The sequence below is a fragment of the Accipiter gentilis genome, chromosome 2 (genome assembly GCF_929443795.1).
Source record: "Accipiter gentilis chromosome 2, bAccGen1.1, whole genome shotgun sequence".
NCBI lineage: Eukaryota > Metazoa > Chordata > Aves > Accipitriformes > Accipitridae > Astur > Astur gentilis.
Window position 1 is genome coordinate 13,999,209 of NC_064881.1, and position 15,462 is coordinate 14,014,670.

The 15,462-nt window shown below is 35.1% G+C and overlaps 1 protein-coding gene across 1 annotated transcript in view; it reads right to left on the reverse strand.

The window, feature by feature from the left end:
- CA8 (carbonic anhydrase 8) overlaps nt 1–15,462 on the reverse strand; it is a 389,740-nt gene that overhangs the window by 38,802 nt on the left and 335,476 nt on the right. The gene's annotated exons all lie outside the window — the stretch shown is intronic.

Here is a 15,462-nt window from a genome sequence, read left to right on the forward strand (position 1 = left end):
GTATCTAGACTTGCAACAGAGGTCTACTGTCACTTCCTCAAAGGAGTTTCTCAGAGACACAAGCTGTAAATTGCAGAGAAAAATGAAGAGGATGCCTTTACTCAATTAATTAGCCTACATCTCCTATAAAACAACAAACATACAGTGACAAAGTTTTTGATGCAACAGAAGAATGAACCAGTAGAATACAAGGATCTTAAAATACTTGCTGTAATCTTCCTCTAATTTGCAAATGGCTTACTATTTCTTTAAATGCCATGCTTTATTTCCAGAAGAATATATCAAGTCATCATAGGAATGCTGAAGCCTTTTGCTAACTAGAAATAAACCCATTTGCTGACACTGTCAGATGGTCAAAAAGATAACTAGTTCCCAACAGAGTAGTGGTTGTATACTTAGTTACAAAGATGGAAGAGCTGATGCACAGGAAACCGAACTATGAAGACAAATTTTCAGTGCCATAGTGACCCTTGAATTGTAACGATCACTTTGGTCAGTGGTCTCTGAAGTAGAGGAGAGGAGGGTTGGAGAAGAATTAACTGTCAACTTCAGAAAAAGCTAGTGTCTGAGGACTGGTGGTGCACATGGAAAATTCAGATTCGTCTCTCGGTGACGAAGCTAAGAAGTCAAGCATTCCACTGAAGAATTTCCTGACTAAATGTTTGGTAACTGGTGCATTTCTGCACCAATTCTTCATTTTTTATAAAACTGCATTTTCTAGCTAAACACCGTTCATCAAAAAAAAATGCCAGCCAGCTTTACTTGGGAATAAAGGTGTAAACTTTATTACGAACAAGCACATAAAAAAATTAAATAAATAAAATAAAATCAGCTCTATACATGCTAGTGCTTGAAAAATGGTCATGTAAATTGAGGACCTTGAACAAAATTTTTCTCTACATATTGAAGTGTAAATGCCGAAAGAATAACTAGATATTGTTTGTTGTCCTTTTTTTTCCTTCAGGAATAGTAGACAGAACAGCAAATAATGGTACAAACGAGAATAGAACTTTATGCTGTTTGACATAAAATACACAATGGAAAACTAATATAGTTACATCAATAAATCTTTTAAATGCAGAGAATTCCCTCACTCCAGTGTTGTATTATGAATTCAGTAGCATAACACTTTATTTGACAGTTGGTAGCAAAACTTGAACTCAGATTATTAATAACCTTTCCACAGTCTATCATTAATGTCAGTGGGTGCGGTTTAGGAGTTTTGTTTTGGCAAGTATAATATGTTAACATATTAAGTGACTGCTCGTATAGTCAGAGCAGAAATGCTAGCCAGGGAAGGCATTTCACGCCAATTCTGAAGGCACTAAAAATAAACTGCTACTTACCAACTCAGACAACTTGGTAAATGTCTGATTTCTCCAGCCTTTGAAGTGCTAAATCAACACTTACTCTAGAGTTTAAGACGTTTCTTTCAGTAAGCATTTACATAGAAGAGGACAGTTTGGCTACAGGACATTTACAGCAGACAAACCATGTCAGTGATACGTTGTCAAGTTTAACATCCAGTGAAGGCAACTGGCATCAGTATGTTCTGCTGAAAGAGGATGGCTGTAAGAGCAGCCCGTGAAGCTTCTGCCTATTGGCCTAGACCATGGGGCACAGATACAATTATTCATATCTTGTGTTAGGCTATGGGGTCTGGTTTTAGTGGTACTGTATACGTAATACCTTTACTGCAGACTACGACGGGTACCGTATGAGAGGCCACTGTGTCAGCATGGAATGGTATATAAATATAACTCTCTGCACCAAAACCTGTGAGCTAGATGAGCACTTGCCAGTTTGTTTTCAATTAAGCAGTGAGCATAACAGTAGACTGGTAAAGGTCAATTACCATTTTCCATTACTATTCTTTGTTCTGGTAAGAATTATGCTACTTTGCCCTCTTTTGTGTACTGATACCAGAGGGTAGTCATTATTCAAGGTTGCCCAAGAATCTCCTAATCCTCCAACTGCTGCTTCATAAAAGGCAATGTCAAGAGAGGGCATATGTTCTCCCTTTTAGTACATGGATTTACAGTCTCTCTGATCACCTTCCTCCCCTTTGAAGCCATGTAAAGCCTGTTGGAAGCTAGCCTTAGAAGACAAATCTGAAGCTACAGAGAATATTAAAAAACTGTGCATGGAAGTTGCCTTGAAGACATCATCGAGTTCCTTCTCCTGCTACCAGGCTGAGGACTCAAACCTAGGCCATGCCTGACAGATGTTTATTTACAGTATTTTTAAAAAAACTTTGAGTGAGGGGGTCTCTTAAAATCTTTGTGTTTCCCTGCTAAAGACTGGTGAAATATTTAAACACTAGTTGGAACTTTTTTTTTTTTTCTAATAGCTAGCATAAATGTCTCCTGTTACAAATTCAGATAATTACTTCTCCTCCTACTCTCACTGGATACAGAGAATATTGATCATTGTCTTTTTGCTATGTATTACAAGAAAAGTCACTTTTCAGGCTAAGCAATCATAATTTTTTTCAACTTAATGTTATGCTTTCTAAATCTCTTATAATTCTTTGTTGCTGTGTTCATATTTTATTAATTTTCTTTTCTAAAAGGGTGATGTGATTGCTGAATTATCCTTGGTCTTTCCTCCCAGTTTAATTTGTTGAGCCCAATTTTTTTTTTTTACTTTCTGTCTTGTAGTCTTTTCGTCTGGGCTATCTTTTCTCTAGTTTGTTTATTAATGTATTGTTTAGACAAGTTTAAAAGCTTTACTAATGTCAAGCTAATTTAGATCTATTACTTTCCACCAACCAAAAGAACAATTTTTCTCTCACAGGAGAAAATTATACAGGCTTGACATGGTATGTCCTCAAAATCTGTGTTGATTGTTTCTTGTCAACTTATCCTTTCAACACTTAAAGATGGATTGTTTAAGAATAATGACAGCAGCAATGGTTGTAGTATGTTCTAATGACTGTAGACATTAGCTTATCTCATGTGCAACACCCTAAAACTGCTTTTATTCCCTTTTCAAGATGAGTACTTCATTTCACTGTCCACAGTTCCTCCCCTGTGGATTCTTTCTGCATCTCTAATAGCTAAAATTTTTTTTCTTGTCATTCTTTAGTATTCTAAGTATAGAACTTCAGTGCATTTATTTAACCTAAACTTTTCTTTTTTTTTAACTTACTAATTTTCTTTTCTGTCCCAATACCTATTCTCTTGTTGAAACCTTGTTAAACATCTTTTCATATTTAACCTCTTGTTTTGGCAAAACGGCATTGGATAGTTCTGTCTGAACTGCATCATATGGTTAATTTTCTATTAAGTAATGGACCGAATTTGTCTGTGTTTTTCTTTGACTTCTAAAGGACTATAAAATCTTGGATATGCAATACTGTGTGAAAGTAGAGCCAGTAGGAATCATATTTGATGATTCCCTTCTGTTTAACACTTTGCCTGAATTCAGAGACATGGGATAGCTGTTCAAAAAATAGCACAATTAGTTTGCTCTGCAGAAGGTTTCCAAAAGATGTATCACAGAGGTATCATGGTACCAATGAAGTAAAGGAATTTCACCTTTTCTCTGTATAAGTATTACTGTACCTTGAATGTGTCATTTGGTTTATAGGAGGGGTTTTTTCCCCAATAAAAAAGTAAAGGCAGTGAACAATAAGGACTGATATTAAAGAATGTTTTAAATAGTTAATATGATGGCACTGCACTGTTAATGTTACTAGGCTAACTTGATGAAGTGACATTATAATAAATAACGCCTTGCAACAAATGATGTATATTGTGGCAAATTAATTTTCATAATAACATACAATTTAATCACAGGTAATTTTTCCAATTTCCACACCACGCCAAATGCTTTCCCCATCCCCCGGTCTGACTTCACCATGTACTTTAGTTTAGAACTTTTTTTTAAAACTTAAAACTTCAAGTTCTTAAATGCTAAAGGTAAATGGACTATTTTTGTACATTGTGTGCCCGTTATCAAGTACATTAAAGCCTTATTAAATTCTTTCTTTCTGATCAGATAGTTAGAAAATTTTGTTTTGTGAATAACAAAGTGACAGAGATTTGATTCCAACTGCAAACACTTCCCATATTGCTAATTCAGACTTTCCGTACATGTGGTACATATGTGTATTACTTTCAGTGGCACAAGTTACCCAAGGCAACTAAAGGCAATGAGACAGTTGAATGTCAAGAAATAAATATGGAATTAAGGCAATAAATAATTTCCTCTTATTTTAATGCTGCTGGACCTTTAATGCCAATGTTCAGAGGATAGGGAAATTTCGTAAGCATTTTCTTTTAATGTCCTCCTTAGAAATAGCTGGCTATTGTCATATGATGAATTTTCTGAGTTGTAGATGTGAAGACTCTGCCCTTCCTATTCACTCCCAATAGCTGATGAGTAAACAGCCAGAAATCCCTGATTTGGCTCCTATGCCAAGGCCCAACCACTGCAATGAAGTTTAAACAACATTAGGATTCCTTAAGTTTTGAGTCAGTGGGACATGAAAGATGCTTTTCCCAATGTTATTGCTAGAGTATAGGACATAAGGATACAAAATGACATAGAGGGCATCTCAAAGATAATGTAGATCTGTAGGACATATATCTGTCATCCCATACTGCCTCGATGCCAGGCAGGTTCTGGGGCTTTCCTCTGGTAGACACTATAAAAATCCTGAAGAAATGATGAAAACCGTTTTGTTTGACACAGAAAGGCTGCAGGGTACAAAGCATAAAGGGCTAAATGGAAAGAGACAGGTGAGCTATGTGGGCTTTTTTGACTTTCATCCCTCTGAATAATTTATCCAGCAGTAGATGTGTAGATATGCCAGATGAAATAATAATACAGTTAATATGGAATTAGGGAAAATTCCAGTTCTTAAGACTGAGAACTGACAGAAAGACAAGAAACAGCAGAGGTTGTATTATTCTTGCATATAATGTTCATTTAAAAGCACAAAGAGTTAATCTTATCATCCTACACATGGTTGCATTTATAAAAGATAAAAATCGCAAACAAGTAATGCACAGTTACTTGTTACATATTCTTCCCATTACAGTTGACAGGTTCATTAATCATACAGTGTATTTTACTATTAGAAGCTGTAAAGAAGATCAAATCTCTTGTAATTTTTCTTCTTCTCTTCCATATGATAAGTGTGTTGTTTCAATGTGCAGATAAAATATGGTGTCAGTCACAAACAGTCCCAGGAGAATCGCAACTCTCCAGTTAGAAAATTCATCCTTATTTGCAATGTAAAACTCCATGGAAAATGCATCATTTCCTTTTTAACTTGACCATTAGATTGAGTAAAATGCATATGCCTGGGTATTCACAAAAGAAGTAATCCAGAATGAAGTGCCTGTGGATATGAGCAATGTTTAAGTAATAGAAATATTGCTTACTGCATGTTGAAAGCATTAGCTATGAATACCTCTATTCATAACATCACATTGATTCATAATTAAAGCCCTGTGAAAATTATAGAGAAAGTTGACATGTTTCACAAGCTGTTCATGGTAAATGTAGCAAATTTTACAGTTTGTTGTGACTTGCCAATAAAGAACTCTCAGGAAGAAAGATAAAGAAGTGATTCTACGATACTGAGTTTTAGCAAGTGTGACTAACGCAAATGACGACCTATGCAGAAGGCTTAGACCCAGTTTTTCAAGTAAAATTATGAAAGCTTCCACTTTAGAAGAAGCAGTCTAACATGTCTAATGAGAAATATTTTGGTGGATGTACAGCAGTAAATTCTAGCCTACGTATGAAGTAGGAAAGCCTCAAGAAATAAAAATAACTCAACCCTCATACCCAATGAAAGTGAAACAAAGCACTGCAAAGCTGTATGCAACTGTGAAGATATATACTGAAGCCTCACTATTCTTTTCTTTTTAAAGAGGAACAATAGTAATTCTTAGTCTTTCTTCTATGTGTGGCACTGTAATGTGTACATGGTCTGCTTTGTGTTTTTTTCCACATCAGGTGTCCCACTAAATATTTAAAAAGAAGCGTTTTGAGCTAGACTATAGCAGATGATATGAAATGAGTGTGGATCAAGCTGACTTTCCACAAAACTTTTTAGAAGGATCAGGGAATGTTTGAAAACTTGTGGTTTAAATGTCTTCACAAAGGAGGGAAACAAACTTGCTAATTTTTCCTTACACCATCCTTTGATCCCTGTAAAATCAAAATAGGTTTTCTATCATACTAAAAAAGAAACAAATCTGATGCACAACAATACCAGGTTTACAATTCCTCATATTTTAGTGTAATGGAAGTAGAGGTACTAGAGCTACTAGAAGTAGTAGCCTCCTCTTTTCATGAACGTTTACACTTATGTCTTAAGTCCAAAAAATAAAAAAGTATGATATTCATACCTCACAGTATAAAAAGCCTAAATAAACACCACTGAGGTTCCCATTCAGATTCTTTCTAAAATGAGCTTTCATGGACAAAATGTAACTGATTAGACAGGTTACCTCTATACAAAGTCACTAGAAGCTCACTCTGAGACAGAAACTTGGTAAGGTAATTTGTTAGGTGAGTGAATGGTTTGGAGCAGTCAAGGAGGAATGTAGGGCTGCTGTACTTTAGAACAGGAGATGAAGTGACTGCTAGTTACTTCTTCATAATGAGATGTACAAGATGGCTGTAAAACCACCTCCTAAAGCAGTTCTGATACTGGATGAAGCTCAGAGAGTTGGGAAGTCGTAATTTACAAAGTCAAGATTATTAACTATCATTAAGTATAACATTGCTGATACCCATTGGTTGTTTTTTTTTTCCCCTCTTGTATTTGGATATTTTTTTTAAAAAAATTATGTCAATAAAATGAATTGACATTTGGAAGTCTAAACTGGGAATACTTAAAAGAAAAGACATGTTTGGGTAAAGACAACATCAGTACACTTAATTGGATAATTGTTAATATACTAGTTGAGCCAAATCCAATGTATTTTATAGAGACATATTTATAACTAAAGCTACAGTCTTACCCTGATAGTCACAATGGTTTTGAATTAAAACTGAAATATTGCCAGTGTTTATAAGAATATATTTAATTTGCATTCAATAAGAATGAATATGTGCCATGTGCTCATGACAAATCAAATCAGCAGGTTTCTCAGCTGGTAACATAGGAATTTAGCTGTTGGAAGCTTGCATGTGTGGAAAGCAAACCAGCCAATGATGTTTGAATGAGGGAAGGTGTGGAAATGCTGTTGAGCTGAAAAAGAGGTAAAAAATGACTTCAGCAGATGTGAGCAAAGTGGCATCTACAAATGTTAAGCAGAGAAGTGGAAAGTATCCAGAGGGGATATTTCATGAAAGTGATGTTACTTTTCTTTTTCTTTTTTTTGTGCAGCAGTAATGATACCATTGATTTCAAACAAAAAGCAAGCTGCAACAAACATCTTGAGATATATTCGCATAAGTGGAGGCTGCAAGCAGTTGAATCTACAGTAGGAAAGACAACTGAAGTACAAAAGATGGTGAATGAGCTATTTTCTGTGAGAAGAACAAATACATCATAGAAAAGTTTACTGACTTAACAAAGGCTTTTTGCACTGCTAATGTTTCATTCCATAGCACAGCCCTGCTATGAAAAGCTACTTGAAAGCTTCTGCGGAAAAACATACCTTCTGCTGCTGCCATACCTTGTTTAGATCAACTGGGAAAAAATTACTTACCAAAGCTTCTTGAAAGTCATGTGAAACTGTTTCTGCGCTGTTTCAATTCGAAGACCATTTGACCTTTTTGGAAAAAAGACCAAAACACATGGACAATCGATTTCTGCCAGGATGTTTCTCATGTACAATCAAATAAAAATTACGTTAAACTTAGAATGGTACTTTGTTTTACATACTTCGTTTTCATGTGGTTATGTGTACAGAAAATACATAAGTTTATTTTCTAGGTTTATTCCCCAAATCATTGGGGATATCTGTGACATTAATGACTTGAAAGAACTATTGAGGGACTGTCGTGGGTTTTGTGTCTTGTTGACTGATGCACAAGTGCTGATACCTCTGTGTTCATCAACACCTTTCATGGCAGCGCCATCTTAGTCCTGTGGGAAAAAAGAATTATAGCTTTAGCAAAGTACTCTAGCTCTTAAACCTCTTCTAGTAGGTTTTGCTTTTTCAGAAAATATCAAACGGGGGGGGGGATACGTAGCTATGAGAAACTCCTCCTGAAATTTGAGACCTTTGTGCATTGGTTTCATGTTTTGTTATTCCAGTGCTAACTTACTGAGGTTGAGTATTTTGAACACAGCCAAGCCAAATATGCTTTGTATCAATTAGTGTTTTGAATATGATTCCCATTTTAAAGACAATTTATTCATAAGGATGAAGTCCAATGCGATTTCTGATGAGATACCCAAACACAGACTGTTTTCCAGTACTGAGTATTATTGCTTTGAGAGGTCTACTGGTGACAACTACCACTGTAATTATTTTCTTTCTTACAAGTATGCCTTTCAGAAAGACATGCCAAATAATCAGGAAAGAGAACCTCAGTAGGGTTTCATTTCAGACCGAAGTGCAGATTTTTTCCCTGCTAACAAATTTGTAGCTCTTCTTTTCCATAGCTATTTTAATTTTACCTGTTAGTACCAATGCCATTACTGATGTATGCTTGCTACTAAGATCTCCTCTATTTGTTGGTTGAAGTCAAAGCTACATGACCTGGTAGCCTTGGGTGTTAATGGTGAAGAATTCTGACATCTACCATGAAATTCTTTGAAAGTATCCTGTCAAAATCATAGCTGTGATTATGAACTAAATGTAAAGGTCAGTGGTGAGAAAAGCAGTTCATCCTCTACATACTGTGTTCCAGCTTGTAGTTTGATTTGTAGTTTTCTTTTGTGGGAGATATTCACGTTAAGAATTATTTAAACATTTTTACTTTCTTCTCTGAGAAAATATATTAAAAAAAATCTGCTGGATAGTTCTGCTTTTCTTGGCTATTATAACTTTCTAGGAAAAATAATACTAAGGTCTTTGTGAGATTCAGAGGAATCTAAGAAAAGTGTTAAACTGTCACTTATTTCTCAATACATGAAGTAAACTATATACTGTATGTAAGAGTTCATATATATGTATATATTTAGATATGTATATATCCTGACTAAATGCTTAGTAAATCTTCAAATACCTCGTACAAATATAAGGAACTCCCATTTCATCTAATAAGCTTATAGGTATTTGGAAGTTTTGTTCTCACTTCTAGACTGACTGGATGAAAGCACTACTTTGTCCTGAAATATTTTGGCAACATCATTAAATACAATAGTAAATTCTCTTTGCATTGTCTGAGTTCACCACTCTGTTATATTTTTTCTGGTGTTCAGTTAGCTCCTTGGATTTTAGGGTGCCACCTCAGGTCAAAATATTTAGTGTGAAGAATACACATTACAAGTCATGCCAGTGACAAGTTATAATATACTGCAATGTTAGCCAGAAAAAAGACCTGGTGGTGACAGACTGTTCAGTGTCTTCAGGGAGTCTAGTTGTCCATGCACAATTCTACTTGTGTTTCTCTTCTCTGAGCTATATACTGTTTCCCCCACTATGAGGTCTAAACCGATATCTTATAAAACCTGACCTACCCCTGCTGAGTTCTTCAGTCTCCTTGGGGTCAACCACATCAGGTGTGCTCCATTGACTCATTATTTGTGAAACAGGTAATAGAAGAACTGGAATATTACACTCAATATGTGGTTTGGGCACTTTTCTGTCCAGATAGGTTATCTTTCCAGTAATTACCCTTGCAACTCTATAACCACCATGGTTCCCCATGTTTTTCTTATAAAAGAAAACAAGTTTCCACCTAATACTTCAGATCTGGTCACCTTGATAACTCTTAATCAAGTGCAACTGCTTCTAAAAAAAAGCCATTCAAAATACATCGCTTCACTGAGAAGGGGAACCCTTTGTAAATACCACCAGGTGCCAAAGTACTGTCTAATGTCTAGCCCCAAAGAACCGAAAGTATCAATGTCACTCATGAAATGTTACCTTTCAGCTAAAAGGCACGCAAGCTATTTACTTAAAATGTCATAATATCACTAGTTTAAGAAAAAGAAGAAAAAGACTTGTATGCAGGGATATTTTCTTGGTAATCTCTCCCTCCCCCTCTCAAGTAGGGACTGAAATAATTTTCTGCCAATAATGATGACAGCAGATTAATGGACTAAGAATCTGTTTTTCTAAACCCTAGAGATTATCCAGAAACCCCTGCTGTTGATTGTGCTTAGTGAGAGAGCAGGAAAGCACCTCTTACGAGTGCTGTTGTGATAACTGCCTTCATCGATCATGGCATAGCAGTCTTTATTATTATTTTTTTCTTCCTTTAGGATAGGATGTGTAGCATAGGATACTTTCTTCTTGGAATTAATGAATAATTTTTAAAATGTTTATTGTTTGTGTTAGGAGTGGGTATTATCTCCCAAATCCATTTTGTTAACTCTGGCTTTTATTGACTTTGTTCATTTTTTTAAAAATAGGGCAAATGACAGGAAGTGTAAGTAGAAGGTAGACTATTAGGTTAAGTTCTGCTCTGACATATGCATGTCTATTGAAACTAATGGATTTTCATAGACATAACTCAGAGCAGGATTTGGTGGTTACGTTTCATCTCCTTGCAGGGGAAGGGAAACACGGATGCCTTAGCTGTGTAGAAGTAGATATATATACCAAACATATAGAAATACATACTGGATTAATTTTAAACACTGCAATATATATGTTGTGCCAGAGCCAAGGTATCCTATGTTATTATAAATTGCCACCATGCTACATTATATACACAGGCTATTCAAGTAGTGTTAAAGGTAAAAAAACAGTACAAAAAGTGCAACTGTACATTTAGTGATATAAGAAAAATATTATATAGCTTGAGACAGTTTCTAGAAAATATATATTGTAGAAGCTAGGGTATCTTTAACTGTGCTATGATCACATCAACAACTTTAACACAGTCTTTGTAGAATTACTGAAGCAATGGTTAAAGCATTTTAATAAAAGCTGGGTTTTTATTTGTGTGTACTGCCCAATTAGAACTGTGGGGCTTTGAGTACTCTATGTGCTATTCTAGAAGAAATTAAAATTCCAATACCTTATTAGGAAATTTCTCTTCAAACAATCCAAAAGAGAAATCCAACAGCCATTTTCAGAGATGCACAAACATGTTAACACAATAATTTTAGCTTTATGATGCCCTACGGAGAGGGGTTTTTTCAATATGGGAAGAGGTATTTTAACTAAGGGATAGTTCAGGCATAAGAATAAACACAAAATTACTCAAGAATGAATATAGGTTCAAAATGTATCAGAGGAATCAGTTTTGGGTGCAAGCAACTACATTTTAAGACAAAATTATATAGCTGGATACCATTTCTAGGTGTATGACTGAGTGAACCTCATCATTCTTTGTCCCAGTCCCATGTTCCTACATGCTGGGAAAATTATCCAGTTCTTAGACTGTTATAAGCTCAGTATCAAGCATAGCTTATGGTTCAGTAATCCTGTGAGAGAAAATAGAACAAAAAAGCAATAATGTAGATTAACCACCAAAAGATATGGGTTGCATTTGTGAATTAAAATATTTGCTTCAGGTGAATGGATGGTGGACAATTAATTTGTAATTTTTCCCCTCCACTTTGTTTGGAAATTTTCCTTGTTCAAAACTCTCATACCTCTGTAATGGAATTGCAGGTGTAAAGTTATTACTATGTTATTTAGAGGATTCACAAATTTATTGGCACACCTCCTCCTGCTTTTAAAAATAAAATCTTTCTTGATCCATTGTGATTCTTCTCAAATCAGAATTACGTCATCAGCAAAACTTTTTTAGATAGTGGATTTTAGCTGAATTTTAGTTAGTGTTCTTTTAGCTGAATGGGCAGTGAGGCACTTTATTCTGCCATCCCCATGATTGATGGCAAAATTTCCAATCTCTATCATTAATGAAGAGGAAGCTCTTAAGGAGAAAAATAATAATAATAGAGAGAAAACAAAAGGAGATGGTTCTGTTGTGCTTCACTACTTTACAGCTGTAGTGCCCTGCCTTCAGAGGCCTCTTTTCCTCTGGCTGACTTGTGTGAGACTCAGTAAGGATGCACAGTAGCCATCAACAAGTGAGGACAATGCTTTTATTAGTCAGGCTTCAGTCTTGGAGGTTGCTAAGCCACTTGAAGTTACTGTACTTCCCTGATAACTATTTGTTCCCAACAGCTCACAAAAAAATCTATGTCTGATGAGAATATGCAAGAGAGTGTCTGCTGCACTAGTCCTGGAACAAACTATATGGAAATGATCCTGAATTAGATCTATTTGGACCTATTGCGTTGTCTGAAAATTCATCCTGGAATTAGATAGCATGAAACAGCTAGCATTTATTGGTTACTTGTTAACTTCTGTAGTCACCTGTTGTCTCTTCCTTTGTCACACTGTGAATTTTATTCTCTTTAAAGGACTGGTTGTGATTTCATTTTCTCACTTATCTGTTTAACTAACTTGTGAAATTTAACATTGTAATAACATAAATGAAGAATGTTTTTCAGAATACACATGTAATTCTGGGTGAACATATTCAACATGACACCTTCTTACCCAGTTTTAGATTGCACAGTTGAAATCTTCCTAAGTCAAAAGATTGAATTGTCCAAATCGTATTTCTCCTGTTTGAAGTAAAATAGCTCAGAAATTTTTACCCAGTGATATATAAGGTTCCTATAACTGCCAAGAGGATATTAAAAAATGATTGCAAGTTGAAAATAATGTGTTGCAATATAATATTTATGAAGTTCAACTTACTTAGATTATCAGAAAGAAGATCAAGAAGTGATTTTATTATGGTGTGTAAGTAGCCACATGAGGAAGAATAACTGGTACTAAAGGCTCGTCAGTCTGGGACAGAAAAGAACCAGCATAACAAGAACCAACTGGTAGTTCTTAATTCAAATAAAAGAATTGGTACTCATTTTTAACAGCAAGGACAACTAAATATTGGAACAAATTACCAAGGAAAAATTTCAGTTCTTCCACTTCTGTAGTCTTTATAAATCAAAATTAGATGTCTTTCTGAAAGGAATGCTTTAGCAAACACAAGCTTTTGAGTTCACTTTGGTATAAGTATGAAATTTGATTTCTTCTGTTACATATGAGGTCAAGCTACTGGTACAATTGACCTTCCAGCCTTAAAGTCTGTGTATCCATGAATAATTTAACAATACATCTTGCTTATTTTGTACATTTGCCGACATTTTGTCATAACAATTTCCTCTCTTCCCACATACTGCATTGGTTTCTGAAAAGATGTTACATCACTGAGAACAGAGGTAATATATGCCTTTGTATAGATTCTTTCTTATTTCACAAATAAAGCATATTTTGCATAAAAGTACTATCCAAACCAGGCTCATTTTGGTAAAAATGAATGAATTTTAAAACTTTGATTTTGAATGTTAGAAATGAGTAAAAGCCATAACTTCAAAAGTACTCCACACATTTCTTGAGCTATATTTTAAAGCTCAGTATTTCAACAGAACAATCCAGTTTGAGCAAACACTTAACTTAATGTTTATAACTATATGGCTGCTCTGAAGGCAGATCATCCTGGATATACTCTTTGTGCAGTTGTCTTATTGGACAGACTTATTTCCTTGACTGAACTCTACGTAAAGCCATGAAGTAAGACTGGTTTCAAATATACCAGGGAGTGAAATAAATCTTGTCAATCAAATAAAATTTTTTTCCCCAGCAGTACTGAAGTAGGAAAGGTAGAAAATTCTATAGTAAAGGGTTCACAAATAGATTTTGTTTGTCATCATCAGCTCTCAAAAAGCATGCTATATACTTTCAAAGAGGTCGGTAAGTGTCCCTCAGTGTATCCATAATGTAGCTGCTTTTATGTCTTACAGGCAAATGAATCGTGCTCCTCTGCATAATATGAATCTCAAAAATGCTTGTTGATTTGGTATCTCCAAAATGCTTGCTGATTTGGTATCTCCAACTGCTTTCCCTTTCTTCCTTCTCTACTAATATGAGAAAATAACTGATTGTATTTGCTTGCTTGAATTTGTATACAGACAAAAATTTAGGTCTATCAAGACAAATAATGACTTGTAAATAATACTGAGAAAATTACTTCAGGCCATAAGTTCCTTCATTTACAGTCCTTCTGTTTACTGCAACTTTAAGAGTTCTTTTCTCAAGGCTACATCTTATTATTGTTATCTAACCAAACCTGATAAATATTGCCTTAATTTATCTGACCTAGATATCACTCAGTTCCATTTCAGTTCTGTTCTGGTTTGGTTTGGGTTTTTTTCTTCTTTCTTTATCATGTCATCCTAATGGATGTTCAAGAAGCTTTGAAAGTATGCTTTTCCTTGCCTCCTAAGTGCTGCTACCTATGGTAGTATACCCCTATAACTAGGTTTTCTGTGGTGTAGCTGTCTATTGCTTTGCACTTCATAGAATCAGTTCTGCCACACAAAGTACGTGCAGGCATGGTTCTCTTTATAATAGAGGATATCCCTGATTTGGTAACATTTTATACCTTTGTCTGGATGTTAGGCAATGGATTTGTGAAGATGAACTTTTTGAATATGGAGATTAAGTTAAATTCTCTGTTTTGCTTTCAAACCTTAAAATAAATTCATCAAAATTTGAGTATTACTAACAACAGACTAATAAAGTCCCTGTCTCTTGATAAAACATGGTCTCTAAAACCCATCTGTAAAACACTCTGTAACACAGAATAATAGAAGAGCAAGATGAGTTCACTTTCACAAGTGTTAGGCACATTGCTTAATGCACTACTGGGAATGTATGGATACCATTACTGGAGATTGATATGAGACATGTACTGTCCAGAGCTAAAGATGGGTGAATCTTTAGCATACAGACTGAAGGTCTAAACAGATATCAAAGGCACAGAAGCAGCTCAGTGGCTTAACAGAGCATTGCATTTTTTTTAATTTGAAATGTTTTCCTTTGCCATTAAAAGTATTATTTTATTATATACCATATACTCTACTGGATAACAGCACTTGAAAAATTAGCAATTCCTAGTCTTCTCCATAACAATACTGACTCAATAAGTAATGGTAACTGATAACGTGAATCGTAAATTTTGTTTCTTCCTTTTTTGGACAACTAATGTTACTTTAGTTCTCTGCATAGTTGGCCAAGAAGAATGTAAATGTAAAATATAAAAAAAAGTCACCTTTTATAGACCAGATCTGATGAAACCACATATCCTGAGAGAACAAACTTAGCTGTGATTGTTTTGTTTTAAAGATAGGGCATGAACTCTTTCTAAGAGAACAGGCCAGACAGCTCTTGGCTACAGAATCCAAAAAGGGTGAAGTGATTACCGTCTAAAAATCACAAGTCTAGAATGGGTTGTTTCTAATATTTTCCATTTTTGTTACAGCTGCTGTCATGAGAATGGAGTCACGTT